Source organism: Crocodylus siamensis, chromosome 3 (assembly GCF_052110815.1).
Source record: "Crocodylus siamensis isolate JL-2025a chromosome 3, ASM5211081v1, whole genome shotgun sequence".
Taxonomy (NCBI): domain Eukaryota; kingdom Metazoa; phylum Chordata; order Crocodylia; family Crocodylidae; genus Crocodylus; species Crocodylus siamensis.
This window is the reverse complement of record NC_143397.1, coordinates 44423558-44442539: the sequence shown is the minus strand read 5'-3', so window position 1 is coordinate 44442539 and position 18982 is coordinate 44423558. Positions and strand designations below refer to the sequence as shown.

The 18982-nt window shown below is 40.7% G+C and overlaps 1 long non-coding RNA gene across 1 annotated transcript; it reads right to left on the bottom strand.

Annotated features, from left to right (window-relative positions):
* Nucleotides 1-6064: 6064 nt before the first annotated feature.
* LOC149868234 (uncharacterized) lies at nt 6065-8382 on the bottom strand. The gene is made up of 3 exons (XR_016440958.1): nt 8353-8382; nt 6388-6494; nt 6065-6189 (listed from the first exon to the last, which is right to left on the bottom strand). It is a non-coding gene; the product is annotated as an uncharacterized LOC149868234 (long non-coding RNA).
* Between the last annotated feature and the right edge of the window lie 10600 nt (nt 8383-18982).

The window sequence follows — 18982 nt, the reverse complement described above, 5'->3', positions numbered from 1 at the left end:
TATACATTTGAGTGCTTTCAAATGCACATTTTATTAGATATGCATTTTTATTTAACTAAATAACCCATGAAGTTTGTGTAAGGGTGTAATAGCTGATACACACTTAGCAGAGCTTTGCTAATGGCTACAACAGAGCACCTCCATTTCTACAGTGTTTCAAATCCTGATTTGTCTTACACACAGCCTTTTCAATCACTTACAGGAAGCAGTGGTAGAATGTCACTCCAAAATTGACACCACTGTAGTACATCTGGTGTAGCTGTGAGGATCACTGGGATTTCAAATATACTGCCACATTAAGAAATAAGGGAAAAAAAGGTTTAGAGAAAAAAAACTTGGCCTAATTAACAAGAATGAACTAGATTTAATGATGAACAATTTATTGGCAGTTAATAGAGCTCATACACGGTAGCCAGGAGCTAGATAATTTATCATTTAAAAGAATCTCTATTACATGTAAAATCCCTTTCCTCTAAATATGGTTACTGACTGCACTTCACAATTACCATTTTTATTAGCCTGATTTACAGGCAAATGAAGCTGTATTTTATAGACTCACAATGAAATGTGTAGATGCAGTAAATACTTAAATGTGCAGGATTTAAGTTCTTTGTCAGGCAGCTTATATGTTCCTCTACATTGGATGCTATTGTATAATTATGACCTTGATTCTACTTACAGTTTCATAGCTTTAGCCTCCAGTAACTTCTATGTCCATCTGAAAATCTCCTTAACATACTTTTGGTTAAAGCAGTCAATTTATATGAAGTAGGAAAGAACTCCATGAACACACAAGTATGTTCCAGTTATTTCATACTGCTGTGTTTGCACAAGAGGCTAAGTTCTTCTGAGTAACACAAGCAACTACCACTGAAGTCTGGGAACTGCACCTGTGTGACTGATGCCAGATTTTGAAATGATTCTGCTTTCTTATAATTTGTAAGATGTTTAGGGACTTCTTCCCTAGCATGTTAGGTGTCATCATAGGGTGCATCTACACTTACAATTAATGCAACGTGATAACTCCAGTACAGTTTGCCCTGGAATCAACTGCTCCCAGGCACAGAATCTACATGTGCACCTGGGACTGCAGCACTTTGACCCAGGGAACAGCAGCCCCTGGCTGGCAGAGAGTCTGCAGGGTCAGCCCCAGGCTCCAGGTGGTGGCATCGCATAACAGAGGGGCTGGCAGCCCCTGCAGTTTAGCAACCTTGTGTCCCAGCCAGCCTCTGTCACCGTCTACATGAGAGTTTCAGTGAAGTAAATTATTCAGGCATAGTATAGTGCTCCAATGGTACTATCCTATACTGGAATTAATTTACTATAATCTAATACCAGTGCATGTGTAGACTGTGGTGCTTTATTGCAGAACTAATTAGTCAACACCACAGTAAAATGCACATGTAGATGCACCAATAGGTCGCATCACAGCTACTTGTCCCCAGAGAACTCCCATTCCACGTGCACTTTGGTGTGAGACAAGTTACCATGGTTAGGGGAAGGGAGGCTGCCTTACTTGGGGGCCTCTTGGAGCTGCAGCAGTGGTGATTCTGTCACACAGAGCCTGGCCAACACCTGGAACATAGCTCTAGGTGACCTGGCTCTACTTTTCAAGTGGCACGCACTGCCAATGCATGCAATGCTCTGTTTTCTTTTTCTGCAGGTTTTTTTAACCCCTGGATATCAGGTGTTATTGAAAGGAGTTTTTAAAATTAATTTATGAAGTAAACGGAGATCTTTCAGCATGAAGGGAACTATATAAAAGTAGGAGTTTATTCTCTAAAACTGTTCAGTTGAGTTGGTATGTGATAATCAGTGTGATAACTTTGTTATGTGAACAAACTTGTACCACAAACTACTCCCATTGACATTAATGGTAACAATCTAAACAATTTCAGAAGGAGTAGGATTGGACCATAGGCAACAGCCACCACATTTTTAGTTGTGACTTGAAGGACAAATGAATGCATAGAACATCAGAATTGAAAAAGTGCGTTATCACTTCTCCTAGCATTTATCCGTCTCATGAATGGAACAAAAAAATTAGCAGCAGTTCAACTCCAAGGAAAATAAGTAAAAACAATTTATTCCCCTGAAAAAATTTGTGGTTTTATTTCCTCCTTAGACAAGCAACAGAGAACTGAAACAATCTTTTGGTTTCTTGTTTGTTGACAAGTAGTTTCTACAAGTATGTCATCAACAAGAAGATTGGGGAAAGTATGGGTCCCTTACTAAATGGGGGAGGCAACCTATTGACAGATGATGCAGAAAAGCCTGAAATAATGCCCTTTTTCCTACAGGCAGTACTCGGACTTACGACATAGTGTGAAAGAACAGGTTAGGGACTATTTAGAAATGCTGGATGTGTACAAGTCCAGATGCAATACACCTGAGGGTGCTGAAGGAGTTGGCAGATGTGATAGAGTCACTGGCCATTATCTTTGAAAACTTGTGGAGATCAGAAGAGGCCCTAGGTGATTGGAAAAGAGCAAACATAATACCCATCTTTAAGAAAGGGAAGAGGGAGGATCCAGGGAACTAGCCTCACCTCTGTCCCTAGAAAAATCATGAAGCACTCAGGGAAACCATTTCTAAGCACTTGAAGGAGAAGAAGGTGATTAGGAAGAGTCAGCATGGATTCACCAAGGGCAAGTCATACCTCACCAACCTGGTTGCCTACTATGATGAAATGACTGGCTCTGTGGGTGCAGGGAGACCAGGGGACACGATATCAAAAGCTTTGCTAAAGTCAAGGTATATGGTCTTCCACAACATTCTTGCAAGCAAACTAAGGAAGTATGGGTTGGATGAATGGACTATAAGATGGATAGAAAACTGACTGGATTTCTAGACTAAAAGGGTAGTAATCAGTGGCTCAATGTCTAGTTGGCAGTCAGTATCAATCAGAGTGCCCCACGGATCAGTCCTGGGGCTGGTTTTGTTCAATATCTTCATTCAATGACCTGGGAAATGGGATGGAATTCATCTTCAGCAAATTAGCAGATGACATCAAACTGGGAGGAGTAGTAAATATGCTGGAGGATAGAGCTAGGACCCAGAAAGACCTAGAAAAATTGGAGGACTGGACAAAAAGAAATGTCATGAGACTCAATAAGGACAAGTGCAAAGTCCTGCACTCAGGACAGAACAGTCCCATGCACGAGTACAGGCTGGGGACAGACTGGATAAGCAGCAGTTCTGCAGAAAAGGACCTGGGGCTTACAGTGGACAATAAGCTGAAGATGAGCCAGCAGTGTGCTCTTGTTGTGATGAATACTAATGACATACTGGGCTGCATTAGTAGGAGCATTACCAACAGATCAAGGGAAGTGATTATTCCCCTCTATTATGCACTGGTGAAGCCACATCTCGAGTACTGTGTCCATTTCTGTGCTGTCCCCCACGCCCTCAACAGAGAGAATGAAGACAAATTGGAGAGAATCCAGTGGAAGGACAGAAAGTTTTTGAAGCTGATCTATTAAATTGTTAAGATGGAGAGCACCATAGTAGGGAAGTTTTTGCCCCATTTGGAACAAGGGTCCTGGCTAGAACCCAGGGCCTGATACTTTTTGAAAGCAGTGCATATTTCACTCAACTGTCTAGAAACTAGCTTGTTTCCCTTTTCCTGCCCCCTCCCTCTCTTGGCTGTCCAGCTTCAAGATGAGGCTAGAGAGGAGGATTTAAATAATATCTAACTTGTGGCATGAGCACAGTGCTGAGTAGCTAGAAAGAGACAGATTCAAATCCCCACTTAGGGAAAGGAGACCTAGAATTTGTTTTTTCTGCTTCTTGGGGAAGTGCCCCAACCACTATGCTACTAGGTTAACACATGGAAGGATCCACCCAGTAATCACTGACTATTCCTAAGTAGAAATTCATGATTTATGCATGTATGAAACTGTTTACCTGCTCAGCCAATGCAGAGCCTACTGAGCACATCTCACATTCACAATACACATTGAGTAGGATCACAAACTATGTGTAAGTGCCAAAAATGGCAATTACACAGCTGGATAACTGCCATTTGGGCTGGTAAGGTGAAATAGGTTTCTGCCACTATGTTCTATTTCCAGCTATGTCATTAGCTTGCTGAATTACTTGGGGCAAGTAACTGCCTCAGTTTCCCTCTTTTATGTTCCTATACTGATAATAACCCACTACTTTCAAGGACTTAGAGACCAAAGAATGAAAAAGAACCATACAATTGTTCAGCTCTATTACCCCGTGTGGTGAGGGATATCAAAAGACTCCGAGTTCTAAGATCTAGAATCGTATCTTAGCTGTGACTTGTGTGAATCACTTTAAAGAAGGAATAAAAGAATGAATTAAAGTATCCATTTATAAATTCTCCTGCTGTCAAAGAAGCTTTCTGTTTGACCAGAGAAGTTTGCATCCCAATTGCCGTAGTCAGGAAGGGGCTCCCTTTGACAAAGGCAACATTTAGTAAAACAATGGCAACGTGCAGAATTACATCAAAAGTCTGCTAGCGGATGGAAAGAAAGTCCCATACAGAGAGGAACAGCTATCTAAAGACGGCTGGCTGGCTGAATCTTTTTTAGATCCTTTGGCTGGAGAGAGTGAGGTGTATTACCTCAGTGCAGCTTTTTGATCCCAGGTATAATTGGAGAGACAGCATATCAAACATGTCCTCCATTGTGGAGTTCTCATGGTTAGAAATGTCTGCACTGATCTCTTTTTCCAGAGAACCAGATATAAGAAGAGCTTATCCTCTCAGGGATTATCTTCACAAAGTAGTACAGGCCACTTAAGCATATAAGTCATTAAGTGACATGCTCTTTCTTTTTAGCCCAACTTTGGGTGTGCACGATGAAACAATGCCATTTCAAGTTCAGAATGACCGAGTCTCTGTTGTTTTACATCTTTTGTCCAGTAAAATCATAATTTTACTAAGTAACAAATATAGTCCATTTATGCTATTTTATAGACAGTCATTATAGACATAGTCAGAGGAACAGATTCATATTTGTTCAGTTTTCTTCAATTATTTCAGTATGCTGAACTTCCATATTAGTACTAGCATTTACTAATGACAATAATTATCATCAGTTATATAGAACTAGTACATCTTCAATGGACTTTCAATTCCATTAGCTCTCTTTTTCTCTTAGATGTTAGTGATTTATTATTTTACTCATTCTATAAAATGAGAAAATCAAGACACAAAGGTCTAAGTGATATGCTTCTGAGATGCAGGACCTCTTATTTCTGTGCTCCCCTTACTAAATTGCATGTTTCTTTAAGCTCTTATCTATCCATTTTATGAGAAAGATTGTAACTAAAATGTACATGACAAAAATATATTTCTTCTTGTGACAATGCTGTATAGAGGGAAAAGCTGTCATTCTTCTAATCACAAATGGAGCTCTGTCACACCGTGGTCACCTTTAACAAGCCAACACATGTTAACAGCAACCATTACACTCTTCACCTCTCAGAATTTCTATTATACAATGGCATTGAAATATCAGGTTTTTACTATAAAATGGTAAGAGAAAATTAATCTTATCAAGGTAATAACTTTGACAAATAGTTCCATTGATCCAAAACAAAGATGACCAATGCAAAAATTGGTTGACTGTTGGACAATCAAAAATGAGTGTGTACCTTTCATCTCATGTGTGCCTGAAGCCTTCAATCCTTGTGGTCAGCACTCAGTTGTTTTCACTAAGCTTGTGGGACTGAGTCAATCCACTCTTCTCTTTCTCGTTTGTGTGTTTACTTTTCAGCGCAACTGCCAGCCACGTCTCCAGTGCCTCCTCAGGGATCCACCCCTCTTCTCAGAGCTCCGCGCTCTCCAGCGGTGAGAAAAATCCTGAGGTAAGTATCTTATCTCCTGGAGATCTTTCTCCCTCACTTTCTCCTTCAGATGCTCTTTCTTTCTTCTCCCTTTCTGAGACTTACTCCTCCTCTTCCTTTTGTTTTCCGGGAGCTTCTATCCTAATATGGTACTAGCTCTGGAAGTGGCATTCTCCAGCTCTTTTTGCCGCATCGCTGTTTACTCTTTCACACACCTTCCCCCTTAAGACGCCGCTAGGTGCCTTTTGTTGTTTACCTTGATCCTTGATGCGGGGGGAGTTTGGATCTTCCTGAGTATTCGAGGCCTCTAGGGATTGGACACCAGGATGACATTGAGATAGGAAGTCTGCTACCACATTGGCATGTCCCGGCCTGTATTCAATATCAAAATGGAACGGTTGTAAGGTGAGTGCCCATCTGGTGATTCGTGTATTAGCTGTTTGGGTTGTCTTTAGCTACTTCAAGGGCACATGATCAGTAACCAAAGCAAATTTACGGCGCAGGAGATAATACCAAAAACATTCTACTCCCCACTTTATCGCTAGGCACTCACATTCAATAGTAGCATACCTTTGTTCTGGTGGGTTAATTTTCCGGCTAGCATAGGCTATCAGGCATTCTATCCCATCCACTTCCTGAGTCAACACAGCACCTACAGCATAACTTGATGCATCCGTCTGTAAAATGAAAGGATGGGTGAAGTCGGGTGTATGAAGGACTGCATCATTACATAAAGCTTGTTGAGTCCTATGAAAAGCTTCTAAATGTTTTTCTTCTATTTTATAGGCCCATTGCCTCATCCTTTTAATAAGTCGGTCAAGGGCTGGCTATCTTGGCAAAATGCGGTATGAACCTGCGGTAATAACTGGCTAAACCAAGGAAAGCGCGTAGTTGTTTTCTCATCCGTGGAAGTGAATAATCCCGTATCATTTCGAGCTTATCAGGGGCGCATTCATCCTTGTCCTAGTAGGAAGCTGAGATATTTAGTTTCCGCCTTACCTAGGGCACACTTCCCTGGGTTGGCTGAGAGGCCTGTTTGCCTGAGTTCTTGGAGAAAGGTACGCAGAGCTTTTAAATGTTGTTCCCTTTTGTCTGTATAAATTATAATATCATCTATGTAGGCTTTTGCATATTGTTGGTGTGGTGCTAGGACCCAATCGACGAGTCTTTGGAAAGTGGCTGCAGCCCCATGTAAGCCAAACAGCATTAGCCTGAATTCGTACAAAACCCATGGTATGGCGAAAGCAGTTTTTGCTTGATCTTCTCTGTGTACAGGTATCTGCCAATATCCCTTTGTCAAATCTAATGTAGATATGTATTTGGCTTGTCCTACTCTCTCCAGTAATTCGCTGATTTGGGGCATGGGAAAAGTGTCGAATTTTGAAATTGCATTTAATTTACAAAAGTCAATGCACAAACGGAGGGACCCATCTTGTTTTGGAACAATTACCAATGGGCTTCGCCATGGGCTCCGTGATTCTGTTATTATTCCTTGCTCTAACATCCTGTCTATTTCTGCCTTCACTACTTCGTATCTATGATACGGGATTCTCTGCCATCTTTCCCTTATTACCCTTCCTTCTGGTGTAACAATGTTATGGCTAATCCCAATAGCACAGCCGGTATTCTTGTTAAACTCATCTCCAAACTCTCGTGTAAGCAGTTTTAATTGATCTCTTTGCCGTCAGCTGAGTACCTTACAATACACTATAAGCTTGATGCAATACTCAGTGAAGTCTTTAGAAATCCTTCATTGACTTTGTTGGGTTTGGGATTGGGTCCTTTACGTAAAAGGCAAAATCAAGTCCTGAGTATGAGCATGTTATCATTTTGAAAAATGCTTTAAATCTTCTAAATCTATTTGTATTCAATCCAAACTGTTTCATTTTAAAAAAAAAATCTAACCATACAAATGGCAATATTTTAAACAAAAGATTTTGTTTCATTTTCCTACATATTGCTATTGATCCTTTACATTCACAATTTTCAAATCCTTTTTGTCAAGTAAATTACTTTAACAGTGTAAATTTTCCTGATATTTCTTTTATTCTACTGAGATTTGGCAGATCAATTCTTCATAAGACCAGTGTCTTGCCCTAACTGATTTCTAACTCTCTATATTAAATTAGTGAATGCAAAAAAAAAAAAAATGTTCACAAAGCCATGTTTTCTTGATGTTCTCTATTTAGAAGGTTGACTGAATGAAATAGGTGTAATATAGTCTCCCACTCTGACTCTATCAAAGCAAGTCACATCAATGCTTTTGATAAATGTTACGATGATGACATCTAAACGTGATCAATTTGCCACGATCATTATGTAAGTAGCCTCCTGTCTTGTTGGGGAAAGAGAAAATTAATTTTGTGCCAAGACAAGCACAGTAAATATTAGTCTACATTTGCTGCCCAGTGGCATATAATACAACACCAAATCAAGAGAGTAAGATGAACAAACAGAAAATTTTCCATCAAATCTTTTCTACAGAAAATTGGTTATGCAACAAATTAAATGGTTTCATATAAAGGATTTACTTACCTCTAAAATTTTGAGTTTTCATTAGAAAGCTAAAAAGAAGTAAAAAAAATAAAATAATTGTATTTACTTAAATGAGAAGCAAGCAAAGAAATCCAGTTCATGCCAGATTTTGACTGATTATTTTTTACCCGTAACAGAAAATCTGAAATTCTCAATTTTTCAAAAACTGCTTCTGAATAGTGAGGCCTAATAGCCCCATATATATTTAAACATGGGGAATGAAAGAAGAAAACCATGTAAAACTCCATATGATTATCCAAATGGCCAGATTAGCAGTACCCAGTGCTACCTTCTGGAATTTCTGAGGAAGAAAAAAAAAAATGGTGCCAGTCAACCCTATATGATCCTGAAAAGGCCCACAAAATTTTCAGCAGCAATTCATAGTTAACAGCATGACAGACTAATTACAAAAAATGTGCATAAACACTGAACTTTTATACATTACCAAAAGGCGATGATTAACTAATGAAACCAATGCAGTAACTGGATTGTCCTTAGTTCCGCAGTAAACTCTGTAATTCCACTTATGGGATAATTCACAGTTGTTCTGATTCCCCATGAATTTTAGTACCTTACAAGGTACTAAAGCAAGATACTTTTCACACAAGGTACTGAAAATACTCTTCTTTAAGAGAACCTATCTATCAACATCCTAGAGAAGGCATAATCCTAAAGAAGGCATAATGGTCCTACTTTGAGTGGGCGTTTGGACTAGATTATAGACTTATTTTTCTATAATTCTGTGTTTGCCCCATTGGATGGAATTAATTGGTTATAACTCACTTTTCCACCAGATCAATAAAACAGCTATGGATAATATCACCTAAATTCAGGATTAGAAATTTGTCGCCAACTGTCATGACTCAGTTACCATAGAGGCAGAAAACTTCAAATACAAGATACTCATCCTCATATTTAAAGAAAAATAGAAAGGAAATCACTCATAAACTCTATTCATTTTTGTTTTGTGTGTGTTGGACAGTCTGCTAAGTGTATAATATTGCATCACACAGAGGACATTGCTCCTTCTTATGAAACATACTAGCAGTCAGTTAGTCAGTTTCTTATGCGTCTTTGTCAGTAATGCCATCAAACTCCACTCCAGCCTCATTTAGTCTCTTGTTTGTTTGATTCTTGTGAGTGTATCCAGTAGCTGGAAAAACCTATCTTGCAGTTTTTGTGAAATACTAAAACTGTATTGTACAATTTTTTTTATCAGTTATGGTGATGTGAAAGTTGAGAAACTCCTCCAATTTCCTGCAGATCTCATGAAAATCCACACTTCTAATGCATTTTAAATTTCAGATACCCAACATAGATATGATTTTGTCTCATCTCAAATCTGAGTATTGTAGATGTCTGGATAAAGGCAGAAGCAGCTAATTAATCCTTTTAAAATCAAGTTTGTTGAGCCCCAATCCTACAAAGATGAAAATACATAGTTATGATTTTTCAGTTCAGCCTGACAACTACATAGAAGCATTGTGCTTATCACTTTAAAACTCAAGATGGAAATCTATTTCCCTTTGCATGGCCAAGTGAATGTTTTTTAGCTGCCTGCCTGACTGTTTTTGGCCCCCTCTTTACTCTTTGTGCACACACAGATGCAACTATGTGAATTCCAAGTCCCAGAAAAAAGGATGGGTGCCAAGGGGGATGGCCCATCCACATTTTGGCCTCAGTAGCTGAGTGGTTTGGGTGCTAACCTAGAAGCTGGAAGTCCAGGTTCTAGGTCTCACTTGCTCAGAGGCAGCACAAACCTATATCTCTCTGACTTTCCAGAACAATTAATTAATCACCATGGCATTATCCAGAGCCCTCTCCAGCACTCCTTTCAAAGCTGAGCCATTGTCCTTTGAATTGAATAGGTGTTTGACAAAATGGATGGAGAGCCATACAATGCTCCAGGTTAGAATCCATGCCTTCGTCCTTTCCAGACAGCAACTATCTCACAGAGCCATGCACCTCTTTTCCTCCTGACTCCATATACCTCCCTCTGTCAGCTGCATACCAGGCCATTTTGTCTGTCCACAGTCTTCAAAGAGGATAAAAGATAACACAGTGGAAAGTCAGATTGCAGGTTTAAGCCCCCTCTGGGCAAGGGAGAAGTAGAATCTCAGGTGTCCTGAGGGAGTGCCCTAACCATTCAACTATTGGGACTAAAACATGTGAGCCTCCCCAACGCCCTGCTAGTTATGTTGTTCTTGTTGGCTAAATCTTCTGGACTTGGGCACCAGTACACATCCACTACAATATGGATACATGGCCATGTATACTTATAGTCAGGGTGTAGAGTACTGCAACATCCTCAGTCTATGTGTACCTACTTAGGTAGCTATACTGCTGGGAAACAGAATCACTACCTGCACCTAAGTGGCATTTTTGGCACTCAGATGGCTAGAGAGCTGCCATTTATACCCACAAAGGGAAACAGAATTGACCTTGGATTAGAAGCATTAGAAGAATGTAGAGATTCAATGCACAATGTTCCTGTCATTCTGTTTGCATTTTAGGTCTCTAAGTGGTGTTTTTTTCCTGTTTCTAAAGTTATCCATATAAGCATGCAAAAAACCCCTAACTCCAACACTACGAGCCACATCTGCTTCCGCTAGAATGAAATCCTCTCTAGGAATCAATGAAGCGCATGTAGAGGGTCTAATTAAATCCCTATGCCATTTCCTTTGAAACTGTCAAACTGCAATTGTTATCTTGTATTCACTCACCCCCAGTGGTGGTGTGGTAATTTTAGAAGTGGGTGTACTTAAGCAATAAGACAGGACATCATGCAAGTCATGCTGGGATTGTGCCACACCTTGAGTTGTAAGGTTAGAAACTGAAGACAGAGTACATCAATCTTTGAAGAAGTTGTGTTAAATGCCTGACACACACTAAAGACTTGTATCTATATTAGTGGGAGGAAAGAAAAAATAAAATTGAATAATTTGGCACCTTAACATATTTTTACCAACAAAATATTTAGAAATTAAATAAATATATACATACATTGGAAAAAGGAAATTTTTGCTTATTAAAGTGATTATTTTTATTGATTTTTCTCTTCTTTTCAAGTTCCCTGGTATACAACTTTTTCACCTTCATCCAAGGCTTGTCTTTTGCCAATACACACCAATCCCTGCTCTTCCAAAGTTTTGTCTCATTTGTCTTGACCCTTCTGACAGACTTTTTGTCCTACATTCAAACCCTATCATATGAACACAGCACACATTACCCTAAACAACTTCTTTGACAGGACAAAAAGCAAATTAAAAGAAATTAAGATAAGAGCATTTAGAATTTTTTTTCTTAGAAAAGGAGCAAAAATTACATCTTCTACTCCAGTAGAAGTGCTACTGAGAACAACTCTAAAAAAATAAGGCTTTCCAGGATGAATATCTTGCACTTCCTTTCTTACTATAATACATTGTTTCAAAGCTATGCCCCATTATAATGAGTCTACTTCTAGTCTGAGTTCCTTTTCTACCTACTAGATATCAAACTCAGCAGCTGCTTGCCTACAAAAAAAACACATCTCACATCAGGAGAATGATCTTGTTTTATCAAGGGAAGCACAAATCTTTCCTGTTCTCTCAGGCTTCATGAAGACATTTCCCATAGAAGTTTTGGGGTTTAGATTCAGTTAAAAATGGCCCCATCAATCTAACGCATTGATTAAATAGGTGCCAGGAACCTGATCTAAGGTATGTTGGGGAAAAGTGGGGCCATGGGGGTATTGAGGGGCTAGTGAGGTCCATGATGGGGCTTGGGGCGTCAAGGGGGCTAACAGGGTCCATAGAGGGCATTGGAGGGATTGGGGAGGGGGACAGTCTAGAAGGGTGTGATGGGATGTGGGGAGACTAGCACAGTCTACAGGATGGGGCTTGGGGAGACTGGGGCAGAAATGGCGGGATTGGAAAGCCTCTCTGATGCCTCCAAACCTCCTGGACTCCCCAGCCCTCCCTGATCCCACAAGCTGTTCCCGGGGCTAGTTTTACCAGGGTTAACCAGTACCAGGAGGGATGAGTGGATCAGGGGGGAGAGGGGCTGGTGGCTTCATGGGTGGGGAGGGTTGGCCATGACTGCATTACGTTAATATAGGCTTCTCCCCCCATTTCTCATAAATCCAAGCTGTTTTGAGTGTTACCCACTACAAGTGGCTGCCTTGTTACAAAAAAAAGTGCCTCAGTAAAAGAAAAAACCTTTCTAAACTTCATAATCTGTATAAAACTGTGAACCATTTCTTATAAGATCAAAATATATGGAATGTCCATTAACTATGCCCAAGCAAATCAAACCTTAGGCAAAGGTTCTCTTGCATATCTTGAATGCTCTTTGAGTAGCTGTGAAAAGAAAGACCCTGGGAATGGACAAAACCCCAGGGGTGATAATTCCCTTTCACTTACCCAAAATGGGAGAGGGAACACTGCCAGGGAATGGAGCACCATGCCACAGTGCCGGAGTGAATGCTCCATTCAGATGGGTGGTTACAGAAGCTGGAGCAGTACTTCCGGCCCCAGGAAGAAACTGCAATATCTGGCAGGAGAAGATGCCGGAGGACTCTCCTGCCTACAATCAGGCTCTGGCAAACTGCAGGAGAAGAGTGCAAGGCAACAGATGTGGGTGGTTGGAGGTCCATCAGCCAACTAAGTTTGGGACAGAATGTCAGTGTGCCCCTCTGAGTAAAGAGTGGAGCTTGGGCTGAAGTGGAACTAGGTCAGAGGAGGCATGACAGCCTAATTCCATGGTGAGCTAAGCATGAGGGGTCATGAGGGCTGCCTGGTGTGGATGCCACCAAAATAGATTTTGCTGATAGACTGACAGTATATTGATAGGAGGATTAACTTTGAACACATTGATGGACTTTCAGTCTATGTTTGTTTATGAATGGAGCTAGGAATTGATGGGAGGTTGTTGTTTTTTTGCTGTTGAATTGTTTTGTCACTTCAGATTCTTAATCATTCGATAGAGGGGAACAACCTTGGAAAAAAAAGTGACCTGAGTTGTTGCCTCCTCTGAGACTGTGCAGGAACTAAGTGGGTAGGCCTAAACTAATTCATACTTGAGTTATTATCATTTCCCATAAAAGGGGAGGAACCCCACAGGTAAGATGGATCATATAGACTGGAGTGCTGGAAAGACTGCCCTACCTGCTACCAGGGTGATAACGACAAGGAAGAGACTGAGTAACATCTAAAACATGGTAACAGTGGGGTGTAGGGAGGTGGAGTCCCATGAAGAAATTTCTCCCACAGGCCTGCACTCAGTCCCAATAGGACCAGCTCCCTATTTGAAACAAGCTCAAAGTCATGGCAAGTGAGAATGTCACGGAGTGGGGCACGGGGCAGCCGTGATCCCGCTAGCGCCCCCTGCCGTGTCCAATTAGGTGATTCAGCACCCTCAACTCGCCCGCCACGTCTTTGATGTTCTAAGTTCAGTAAGGGAGGCTGCCTTGTCTTGCCTAGGACACTACTCCGCTCTATGCCCCATTCCGACTGGGGTGCCCCAGTGCACCCCTGCCTTATGGGCGATGCGTGCCTCCAACCTCCCCTTCAGCATGCCCCAAGCCTCGCAGCTCTTCATGGACGATATCTGGTCCTTCTGCCTCCCTGCGCCCTGCCTGGCGCCTCTGGGTTAGCCTCACAACCGGCGCCCCCTTGTCTGGTGCCTCTTGGTTTGTCTCACCCAGGCTACGCCCCACTAGAGCCTGTCTTACTCTTTCTATGCACCTCACCCCCTTAGGGGGCCTCTTGCCCACCTCTGGGCTTTCCCGTGCTTCTCGCCCGTCTCAGGGTCTCTGCCGCGCTTCTCGCCCGTCTCGGGGTCTCTGCCGCGCTTCTTGTGCTTGCCGCCCTCTCTGGGGCTTTGACCACTCTGGGGCTTATACCTCATCCCTTGTGCTTGCCGCCCTATCTGGGGCCCTCGACCTCTCTGGGGCCTGCACCGCACTTCTCGCGCTTGCCGCCCTCTCTGGGGCTCTACCCCCAGCTTCCTGCGGTCGTTGCCCACTCTGGGTCCTATGCTGTGCCTCTCGTGCTCGTTGCCCACTCTGGGGTCTCACTCACGTGTTTCCCGTGCTTGGGGCTCAGGTGGCCGCAGCCATGCCTGGCCCCTTGACCCTTTCCTGGGTCGCTTGCCCCACCGGGCAAAATACCACCCTCCTGGGCTGGGGTCCAAAACCCCGCACACCATGCCTCTCCGGCGCCAACAGCTGTGCTCCACTGGCACAACTCGCTGTGCCCCTACTGGGCACCCAGGACCCCCAGGTTATTGGGGAGCTCCCGTGAGGCCTCCTCACACCCCTACAGCCTCACCCGGTCCTCCGGTGTAACAATAATGAAACCATGAGCCAAGCGGCTGCAACATAAACAAGAAGCCTACCAGCTCATAATGCAATCATGAGCCCCCAAGCTCATAAACCCAGCTCCGCTCTATGCTGGCCCTGTCTTACCCCCGTCAGAGTTCCCTTTACCCCTGCATCATTGCAGCCAGTCAGAGTGGTCAAGCTGCAACCATCAACCCAGGCTGCTCAGCTCACCCACAGAGCTCCTGCAGCTGCCAGAGGGGAACTGCTAGCTAGGCTCCCGCCTGGGCTGTTTATAAAGGCCCAGCCCTGCCCTCTTCTAGCCAGCTGACCAACATTAGTTGCCCTAGCAACCCTCACCTGTGCTGCCCTATTAATTGGCAGCTGTCCTTATTACTGGTGCTAGTAGCAAGCACCCTAGTGCTCTGCTACAGAGAAAAATAACATCTATAAGCAGCTAGGAGGATAATGCCGACCCCTCCCCATCCTAATGTTATTCACCGGGAAGACGCCAGGCCGATGAGACTTTATAGCCCCTACCCCTCACAGCAGCATACCATATAGTTAATCATCCAACTATATCTATTACCTATTTGTCAAATTCGGTATACTAGGGATATGTTTATGTAATTCTGTGTGTGTGTAGGTGGGGGAGTGTTCATAATGAAGAATTGGACCTTGTTTAGAGTTACAGTGAACAAATATATTCCAGATCATTTGGGAACCAGTAATCCTAATTCTAATTTAATTGCTTGTTTGCTATGTGGCCTTGTGAAAGTCACTTAACTTTCCTTTCTGGTCTCCATTTTCCCATTGGTAAAACACAGAAAATATTTTTAGCAACCTCACAAGAATGTGGCATAGATTTGTCTGTATAGGCTTTTGCATGGATGGTGCTTTGAAATGTGAAATTTGAGATAAGGCTATATTAACATTATTTACTTGGTTTCAAAAACTTATGAGACATGAGTGAAAATGCTGCTGCTATACAGTATGAGAACACTATGAGTTCTGATAGAAAAAATATTCTAGTTATAGCACAGAAATCACTTTTAACACATAAAGGGAGGAATTTTTCACAAGCATTTAGCATTAGTCTCACTGTTTTCAGTAAAGTCAATGAAAGATTGTAATGGAATCAGGTTCATGTTGAGCACTTCTGAAATTTTGCCCTATAGAGAGACAGAATCAAATTGAAATCCATATTAGAAGGGAATAATAATTGTATTGTTGTACAATAATCCTTCATAAGATCTACTAGTAAGGTTCACTGCATCATGTGGAGTCTCACTACAGGAGATCCTGTTGGTAGCATAGCACAGGCTTGACAAAATGTGATTTACTTTTTTTCATATACTATCATATTATAGAAGAATCAATTACAAATACAGGATCAAACCAATTTCAGCCTCTGCGCTGTTTCAATTAATGTAAACAGCCAGACTGTATCTGTAAATCTGGTGAACAAAGTATTAGTAAGAACTTAAAAAACTAACTAGGGCATTACAATGTAAGCAGGTTAATGATGCAAAATAATTAGTTATGCAATTAGTCTCTGTCCAGATAAGACACATGCAGACTATATACAAGTACAGGCATTTTAGATTCGATAATATATGACTTACCTAAAAAGAACAAAAATAAAGAAAACTTAAGAACTCTGTTGATTTACTAAGAATGCTGGTCAATACCCAAATATTGTTTGTCTGTAATTTTATTTCTGGCTGACAAACATAGGTTTCTTACTGGTGTCTTGGCATGTTAAATTTTCATATATTGGATTAACAAATATTTGTAATTAATATAGTTATGTGGCATTGGATTCAATGAGCAAAATATAAAACAATCCAGTAGTTTAGGTATACACAGTAACAATATTGTTCATAATGGAAAGCATGTTGCTGTGTATGTTCCAATAGGAATTGTCAATTTAACTGGCTGGCATAGTTTCAGAAGTTCAGGTACTGAATCTGAGAGCATCCAGGGCAGACTTTGAACTTCAGGATAATTATAAGGATTTCAGATATCTATTAATTAACACAAAAAAAGGGAAAAGAAATATTTTTTAAAAATAAACATAAAATAATCTCTCTATGAGAGCTTTCTCCTAATAAACTTCACTCGTAAAAAATCAAGAATGAGGAGAAGAATAAAAAATTATACCCACACACACACATTATTTCTGACATATTGCAAATTACTATGCTTAAGAATGATAATGTTGTGGCCTGAGCTTATTTCCAAATACAAGGGATATATCTTTCTGTCCATTCTGGTGTCAATAGAGGTGTGGAAGCAGACTTAGGAAGGACTTAATGATATTAATCAACAACCTTCTGGGACAATTATATAAGTTACCTTTTAGTATACCAAAGTATTTCAGTGAAAAGAATAATGCAGGACCACCTCATCAGCAGGATTAAATAATGGAAAACGTATTAATAGGATCCTTTAGGATCCACAAAGAACATGTACAACTTTTCTTAAATCTGAGTATGAAGGTATCTCTCAGATTACCAAGGGATCATATTCTGTATTATTTTTTTATGTAACACTGAAATTGAATGCACAATATGGACATGTGGGGTTAATTACTTTTATAACTTCAGTATAGGTTAGATCCTGCAAGCTGCTCTGTTCCCACTGATACTAATGGGGGTGCCAAAAGTACTCAGTATCTCAAAGGAGATTGCAACACCCTGGCCGCATCTACACAACACACTGCTGGACAGCGGTTACTGTACGTTTATTCAGTACTTGCTTATACAAGTACTGAATAAATGTGCAGTAAACTGCGTTACACAGCTGGCAAACACCTTTTTTGTGACACTACTGTGCAGTAGCCTAATACTACTTACTGTTCAGTAGCATCACATCATGGTTTTAGCCACACAGTGCTACTGCGCAGTAGTACCAGGTTACTACTCAATCAGTATCTCATATAGACACGCCCCCTGAGTCCTATCCTTTCATCTCAACTGTATGTTATATCACTGTGAATTAATGTAAGGCGACTTTGAATTCCGATTCCTAATCATAAGTGAATAAATATATCTCAAGATATTGTTCAGAACCAATTCTGAGAGTATGGGGCTGATTATACTCTTCTTTTAAAATGGGTTTACGTTGATATACCTCTATTGACTGAATTAATATACACTAAGTAAATATGACATCAGAGGCAACAGATGCAATATTTAGCTGTGAGTATTCAAACCATAAGCATCTTTTCCCTTATAGAACAATGAATATTCATCCTAGATATATTGCATAAAAAACACACCTCCTTGCCTTATGCAATCAATTTAAAAGACTTCCTTTCAAACCAAATCAATTTCTACGCCCTGCAGCTGTCATTAGTTAGTTAAAATTCTAACTAAAGCAGAACCTCACATACCAACATTCCACACACACACTTCCATTTTCACTTCAAATAGCAACAGCTCTTTAAAGAATTAGTACTTGCTCAATTCTGCAGAAATAAAGTACATGCATGCCTTTGATCGGTGGAAAAAATATTGTATTTTCAAACACTGAAGTGACTTGTACTCGCACAGAAATTGTCACCTGTCAATAAGGTAATAATTTAGGAAAAGAAAATGTGCATTTTGTAACGCAAAATATATTGTGAATATATATGTGTTTATTTAATCAATAAAGCTATAAATGGAAAGTAGGCAACAAGACCTGATAACCTTGAGAAATGACTAACATATACCTACCTATGTAATGTATTCAGCTGTCCAAATGTAAAGTTTAAATCTTACAGCTTCACATAATTCTTCAACTTAATGCAGAAGGATTTATGTACATTTGCCATTGCTTCAGGAACAGATTGAAAGAAGAATGATGCTGGATTTCAGATGTCTGGAGAAAAAATTGCATGCATGGCATCTGATTCCCCTGGGGATTTGACACACATTTGTTTTAATGTTACTGGCATGTTCCTCATTATCTTAGATGCTACACACTGAAAGCAAGAACTTGTTCTTTCAGGGAAAACATAAATCTTGCATCTCCACAGAATCTCATCAATTTAAGAGATTAACTTTAAGGGAGGGAATAACAACAGAAAAGGTAGAGTTGTTTGGAGTGCAAACATTTTTTCATGCAAACAGATCTTGTCAAATGCCCTGCATCCATAAAGCCAACAACTGAAAAACAAAACAAAAACAAACCTTACACCTTTGCAAAACATAAAGAAAGACAAAGAAGGAAAAACAGAAAGAATCAACACTGAGTATTTTTCCCTTAAAGATGTTCAAACTGTCGCTGTAACATTCTTGAGGTGTTTATCCATTGGAAAAAAAATCTTGTGTCTCTACCAGCAGT